Consider the following 8,425-nt stretch of genomic DNA (forward strand, 5'->3'; position numbering starts at 1 on the left):
AAAACTTTACAACTAGAATCTGCAAAACTAGAGACTTCACAACTAGAAACTCAACAACTAGAAACTCCACAACTAAAAACGCCACAACTGGAAACTCCACAACTTGAGACTCCGCAACTTCCAACTCCACAACTAGAAAACTCAGCTATTAAAAACTCCGCAACTAGAAACTCCACAACTAGATACTCCAACTGGAAACTCCACAACTAGAAACTTCACAACCGGAAACTCAACAACTAGATACTCCACAACTGGAAACTCCACAAACAGAGACTCCCCAACTTGAAACTCCACAACTTTGAACTCCACAACTTGATACTCCACAACTAGAAACTCCACAACTTTAAACTTCACAACTAGAAACTCCACAACCAGAAAATCTACAACTAGAAACTCCGCAACTAGAAACTCCACAACCAGAGACTCTGCACCTAGAAACTCCACAACTCGAAACTCCACAACTAGAAACTCCACAACTAGAAACTCCACAACTAGAGACTCCGCAACTCCAAAAATAGAAACTCCACAACTGGAAACTCCACAACTAGATACTCCACAACAAGAAACTCCACAACTAGAGACTCCCCAACTTGAAACTCCACAACTTGAAACTCCACAACCAGAAACTCCACAACTTGAAACTCCACAACTAGAAACTCCAGAACTACAAACTCCACAAATAGAGACTCGGCAACTAGAAATTCCATATCTGGAAACTCCACAAGTAAAAACTCCACAACTAGAGACTCCGCAACTAGAATCTCCACAACCAGAGACTCTGCAACTAGAAACTCCGCAGCTAGAAACTCCACAAATAAAAACTCCGCAACTAGAAACTCCGCAGCTAGAAACTACACAACTAGAGACTCCACAACTAGAAACTCCACAACTAGAAACTCCACAACTTGAAACCTCACAACTTTAAGTTACGCAACTAGAAAATCCACAGCCAGAGATTCCGCAACTGGAAACTCCATAACTAGAAACTCCACAACTAGAAACTCCACACTAGAAACTCCGCAACTAGAGACTCCACAACTAGAAACTCCACAACTACAAACTCCACAAATAGAGACTCCGCAACTAGAAATTCCAAAAATACAAACTCGGCAACTAGAAATTCCACAACTAGAGACTCTGCAACTAGAAACTCCACAACTAGAGACTCGGCAACTAGAAATTCCACAAATAGAGACTCGGCAACTAGAAATTCTATATCTAGAAACTCCACAACTAGAAACTGCAAAACTAGAGACTTCACAACTAGAAACTAAACAACTAGAAACTCCACAACTAAGAACTCCACAACTGGAAACTCCACAACTTGAGACTCCGCAACATGAATCTTCACAAGTAGAAACTCCGCTATTAAATACTCCGCAACTAGAAACTCCGTAATTAGAAACTCCACAACTTAAAACTCCACAACTAGATACTCCACAACTGGAAACTCCACAACTAGATACTCCACAACTGGAAACTCCACAACTAGAAACTCCACAACTAGAGACTCCACAACTCGAAACTCAACAACTAGAAACTCCACAACTTTAAACTCCACAACTTGAGACTCGACAACTAGAAACTCCACAAATAGAAACTCCACAACTACAAACTCCACAAATAGAGACTCGGCAACTAGAAATTCCATATCTAGAAACTCCACAACTAAAAACTCCACAACTAAAAACTCCACAACTAGAGACTCCGCAACTAGAAACTCCACAACCAGAGACTCTGCAACTAGAAACTCCGCAGCTAGAAACTCCACAAATAGAAACTCCGCAACTAGAAACTCCGCAGCTAGAAACTACACAACTGAAAACTCCACAACTAGATACTCCACAACTGGAAACTCTACAACTAGAAACTCCACAACTACAACTAAAGACTCCACAACTCGAAACTCGAAAACTAGAAACTCCACAACCAGAGACTCTGCAACTCCACAACTAGAAACTCCACAACTGGAAACTCCACAAATAGATACTCCGCAACTAGTAACTCTACAACTAGAGACTCCACAACTTGAAACTCCACAACTTGAAACTCCACAACTTTAAACTCCACAACTTGAGACTCCACAACTAGAAACTCAACAAATGAAAACTCCGCAACTAGAAACTCCGCAGCTAGAAACTACACAACTAGAGACTCCAGAACTAGAAACTCCAAAACTCGAAACTTCACAACTGGAAACTCCACAACTAGACACTCCACAACTAAAAAATCTTCAACTAGACACTCCTAAACTTGAGACTCCACAACTAGAGAATCTACAAGTAGAGACTTCAAACTAGAAACTCAACAACTAAAAACTCAACAACTAGAAACTGCACAGCTTGAGACTCCGCAACTTGAAACTCCACAACTTGAAACTCCACAACTAGAAACTCCGAAACTAGAAACTCCACAACTAGAAACTCCACAACTTGAAACTCCACAACTAGAAACTCCACAACCAGAAACTCTACAACTAGAAACTCCACAACTAGAAACTCCACAAAAAGAAACTTCGCAACTAGAGACTCCACAACAAAAAACTCCACAACTAGAAACTCCACAACAACAAACTCCACAAATAGAGACTCGGCAACTAGAAAAAAATTCCATATATAGAAACTTCACAACTAAAAACCCCACAACTAAAAACTCCACAACTAGAAACTCCACAACTAGAAACTCTACAACTAGAGACTCCGCAACTAGAAACTCCACAGCCAGAGACTCTGCAACTAGAAACTCTGCAGCTAGAAACTCCACAAACAGAAACTCCACAATTAGAAACTCCGCAGCTAGAAACTCCACAACTAGAGACTCCACAACTAGAAACTCCACAACTAGAAACTCCACAACTAGAAACTCCACAACTTGAAACCTCACAACCTTAAGTTCCGCAACTAGAAAATCCACAGCTAGAGATTCCGCAACTAGAAACTCCACAACTAGAAACTCCAGAACTCAAAACTCCACAACTCGAAACTCCACAACTGGAAACTCCACAACTGGAAACTCCACAACCAGACACTCCACAACTAAAACTCTACAACCAGAAACTCCTAAACTAGAGACTCCACAACTAGAGACTACAACTAGAGACTTCAAACTAGAAACTCAATAACTAGAAACTCCACAACTTGAAACTCCACAACTAGAAACTCCACAACTAGAAACTCAACAACTAGAGGCTCTGCAACTAGAAACTCCGCAGCTAGAAACTCCACAAATAGAAACTCCGCAACTAGAAACTCCGCAGCTACAAACTACACAACTAGAGACTCCACAACTAGAAACTCCACAACTAGAAACTCCACAACTTGAAACCTCACAACCTTAAGTTACGCAACTAGAAAATCCACAGCTAGAGATTCCGCAACTAGAAACTCCACAACTAGAAACTCCACAACTAGAAACTCAACAACTAGAAACTCCGGAACTAGAGACTCCACAACTAGAAACTCCACAACTTGAAACTCCACAACTAGAAACTCAACAACTAGAAACTCCGCAACTAGAAACTCCACAACCAGAGACTCTGCAACTAGAAACTCCGCAGCTAGAAACTCCACAAATAGAAACTCCGCAACTAGAAACTGCGCAGCTAGAAACTCCACAACTAGAAACTCCACAACTTGAAACCTGACAACCTTAAGTTACGCAACTAGAAAATCCCCAGCTAGAGATTCCGCAACTAGAAACTCCACAACTAGAAACTCCACAACTAGAAACTCAACAACTAGAAACTCCGCAACTAGAAACTCCGCAGCTAGAAACTCCACAAATAGAAACTCCGCAACTAGAAACGTTGCAGCTCGAAACTACACAACTAGAGACTCGGCAACTAGAAATTCCACAACTAGAGACTCTGCAACTAGAAACTCCACAACTAGATACTCGGCAACTAGAAATTCCACAAATAGAGACTCGGCAACTAGAAATTCTATATCTAGGAACTCCACAACTAGAAACTGCAAAACTAGAGACTTCACAACTAGAAACTCCACAACTAGAAACTCCGCAGCTAGAGACTCCACAACTAGAAACTCCACAACTTGAAACTCCACAACTAGAAACTCCACAACTACAAACTCCAGAAATAGAGATTCGGCAACTAGAAATTCTATATCTAGAAACTCCACAACTAAAAACTTTACAACTAGAATCTGCAAATCTAGAGACTTCACAACTAGAAACTCAACAACTAGAAACTCCACAACTAAAAACGCCACAACTGGAAACTCCACAACTTGAGACTCCGCAACTTCAAACTCCACAACTAGAAAACTCAGCTATTAAAAACTCCGCAACTAGAAACTCCACAACTAGATACTCCAACTGGAAACTCCACAACTAGAAACTTCACAACCGGAAACTCAACAACTAGATACTCCACAACTGGAAACTCCACAAACAGAGACTCTGCAACTAGAAACTCCGCAACTCGAAACTCCACAACTAGAAACTCCACAACTAGAGACTCCGCATTTCCACAACTAGAAACTCCACAACTGGAAACTCCACAACTAGATACTCCACAACTAGAAACTCCACAACTAGAGACTCCCCAACTTGAAACTCCACAACTTTGAACTCCACAACTTGATACTCCACAACTAGAAACTCCACAACTTCAAACTTCACAACTAGAAACTCCACAACCAGAAAATCTACAACTAGAAACTCCGCAACTAGAAACTCCACAACCAGAGACTCTGCACCTAGAAACTCCACAACTCGAAACTCCACAACTAGAAACTCCACAACTAGAAACTCCACAACTAGAGACTCCGCAACTCCACAAATAGAAACTCCACAACTGGAAACTCCACAACTAGATACTCCACAACAAGAAACTCCACAACTAGAGACTCCCCAACTTGAAACTCCACAACTTGAAACTCCACAACTAGAAACTCCACAACCAGAAACTGTACAACTAGAAACTCCACAACTAGAAACTCCACAACTATAATCTCCGCAACTAGAGACTCCACAACTAAAAACTCTACAACTAGAAACTCCACAACAACAAACTCAACAAATATAGACTCGGCAACTAGAAATTCCATATCTAGAAACTCCTCAACTAAAAACCCCACAACTAAAAACTCCACAACTAGAAACTCCACAACTAGAAACTCTACAACTAGAGACTCCGCAACTAGAAACTCCACAGCCAGAGACTCTGCAACTAGAAACTCTGCAGCTAGAAACTCCACAAACAGAAACTCCACAATTAGAAACTCCGCAGCTAGAAACTCCTCAACTAGACACTCCACAGCTAGAAACTCCACAACTAGAAACTCCACAAATAGAGACTCGGCAACTAGAAATTCCAAAAATACAAACTCGGCAACTAGAAATTCCACAACTAGAGACTCTGCAACTAGAAACTCCACAACTAGAGACTCGGCAACTAGAAATTCCACAAATAGAGACTCGGCAACTAGAAATTCTATATCTAGAAACTCCACAACCAGAAACTGCAAAACTAGAGACTTCACAACTAGAAACTAAACAACTAGAAACTCCACAACTAAAAACTCCACAACTGGAAACTCCACAACTTAAGACTGCGCAACATGAAACTTCAGAAGTAGAAACTCCGCTATTAAATACTCCGCAACTAGAAACTCCGCAATTAGAAACCCCACAACTTAAAACTCCACAACTAGATACTCCACAACTGGAAACTCCAAAACTAGATACTCCACAACTGGAAACTCCACAACTAGAAACTCCACAACTAGAGACTCCACAACTAGAAAATCCACAAATAGAAACTCCACAACTAGAAACTCCACAACTTTAAACATCCCAACCTTAAGTTACGCAACTAGAAAATCCACAGCTAGAGATTCCGCAACTAGAAACTCCATAACTAGAAACTCCACAACTAGAAACTCAACAACTAGAAACTCCGCAACTAGAGACTCCACAACTAGAAACTCCACAACTTGAAACTCCACAATTAGAAATTCCACAACTACAAACTCCACAAATAGAGACTCGGCAACTAGATATTCCATATCTAGAAACTCCACAACTAAAAACTTTACAACTAGAATCTGCAAAACTAGAGACTTCACAACTAGAAACTCAACAACTAGAAACTCCACAACTAGATACTCCAACTGGAAACTCCACAACTAGAAACTTCACAACCGGAAACTCCACAACCAGATACTCCACAACTGGAAACTCCACAACCAGAGACTCTGCAACTAGAAACTCCGCAACTCGAAAATCCACAACTAGAATCTCCACAACTAGAATCTCCACAACTAAAGACTCCGCATTTCCACAACTAGAAACTCCACAACTCGAAACTCCACAACTAGAAACTCCACAACCAGAAAATCTACAACTAGAAACTCCGCAACTAGAAACTCCACAACCTGAGACTCTGCACCTAGAAACTCCACAACTCGAAACTCCACAACTAGAAACTCCACAACTTGAGACTCCGCAACTCCACAAATAGAAACTCCACAACTGGAAACTCCACAACTAGATACTCCACAACTAGAAACTCCACAACTTTAAACTCCACAACTTGAGACTCCACAACTAGAAACTCCACAACTTGAAACTCCACAGCTAGAAACTCCACAACCAGAAACTGTACAACTAGAAACTGCACAGCTTGAGATTCCGCAACTTGAAACTCCACAACTTGAAACTCCCCAACTAGAAACTCCGCAACTAGAAACTCCACAACTAGGGACTCCGCAACTAGAAACTCCACAACTAGAATCTCCACAACTGGAAACTCCACTACTAGATACGCCACAACTGGAAACTCGACAACTAGAAACTTCACATCTAGAGACTCCACAACTTGAAACTCCACAACTAGAAACTCTGCAACTAGAAACTCCACAACTAGAAACTCCCCAACTAGAAACTCCACAACTACAAACTCCACAAATAGAGACTCGGCAACTAGAAATTCCACAAATAGAGACTCGGCAACTAGAAATTCTACAACTAGAGACTCTGCAACTAGAAACTCCACAACTAGAGACTCGGCAACTAGAAATTTCACAAATAGAGACTCGGCAACTAGAAATTCTATATCTAGAAACTCCACAACTAGAAACTGCAAAACTAGAGACTTCACAACTAGTCACTCCACAACTTAAAACTCCACAACTAGATACTCCATAACTGGAAACTCCACAACTAGAAACTCCACAACTAGAGACTCCACAACTCGAAACTCAACAACTAGAAACTCTACAACCAGAGACTCCGCAACTCCAAAACAAGAAACTCCACAACTCGAAACTCCACAACTAGATACTCCGCAACTAGTAACTCTACAACTAGAGACTCCACAACTTGAAACTCCACAACTTTAAACTCCACAACTTGAGACTCCACAACTAGAAACTCAACAAATGAACACTCCGCAACTAGAAACTCCGCAGCTAGAAACTACATAACTAGAGACTCCACAACTAGAAACTCCAAAACTCGAAACTCCACAACTGGAAACTCCACAACTAGACACTCCACAACTAAAAACTCTTCAACTAAAAACTCCTAAACTTGAGACTCCACAACTAGAGAATATACAAGTAGAGACTTCAAACTAGAAACTCAACAACTAAAAACTCCACAACTAAAAACTCAACAACTAGAAACTGCACAGCTTGAGACTCTGCAACTTGAAACTCCACAACTTGAAACTCCACAACTAGAAACTCCGCAACTAGAAACTCCACAACTAGAAACTCCACAACTGGAAACTCCACTACTAGAAACTCCACAACTTGAAACTCCACAACTAGAAACTCCACAACCAGAAACTCTACAACTAGAAACTCCACAACAAGAAACTCCGCATCAAGAGACTCCACAACTAAAAACTCCACAACTTGAAACTCCGCAACTACAAACTCCACAAATAGAGACTCGGCTACAAGAAATTTCATGTCTCGAAAGTCCACAACTAAAAACTCCACAACTGGAAACTCCACAACTAGAAACCCCACAACTAGAAATACCACAAATAGACTCCGCAACTAGAAACTCCACAACCAGAGACTCTGCAACTAGAAACTCCGCAGCTAGAAACTCCACAAATAGAAACTCCACAACTAGAAACTCCACAACTTGAAACCTCACAACCTTAAATTACGCAACTAGAAAATCCACAGCTAGAGATTCCGCAACTAGAAACTGCACAACTAGAAACTCAACAACTAGAAACTCCAGAACTAGAGACTCCACAACTAGAAACTCCACAACATGAAACTCCTCAACTAGAAACTCCACAACTACAAACTCCACAAATAGAGACTCTGCAACTAGAAATTCCATATCTAGAAACTCCACAACTAGAAACTCCACAACTAGAGACTCCGCAACTAGAAACTCCACAACCAGAGACTCTGCAACTAGAAACTCCGCAGCTAGA

This window comes from Rhipicephalus microplus, unplaced genomic scaffold (assembly GCF_043290135.1).
Source record: "Rhipicephalus microplus isolate Deutch F79 unplaced genomic scaffold, USDA_Rmic scaffold_53, whole genome shotgun sequence".
NCBI classification, from domain to species: Eukaryota; Metazoa; Arthropoda; class Arachnida; order Ixodida; family Ixodidae; genus Rhipicephalus; species Rhipicephalus microplus.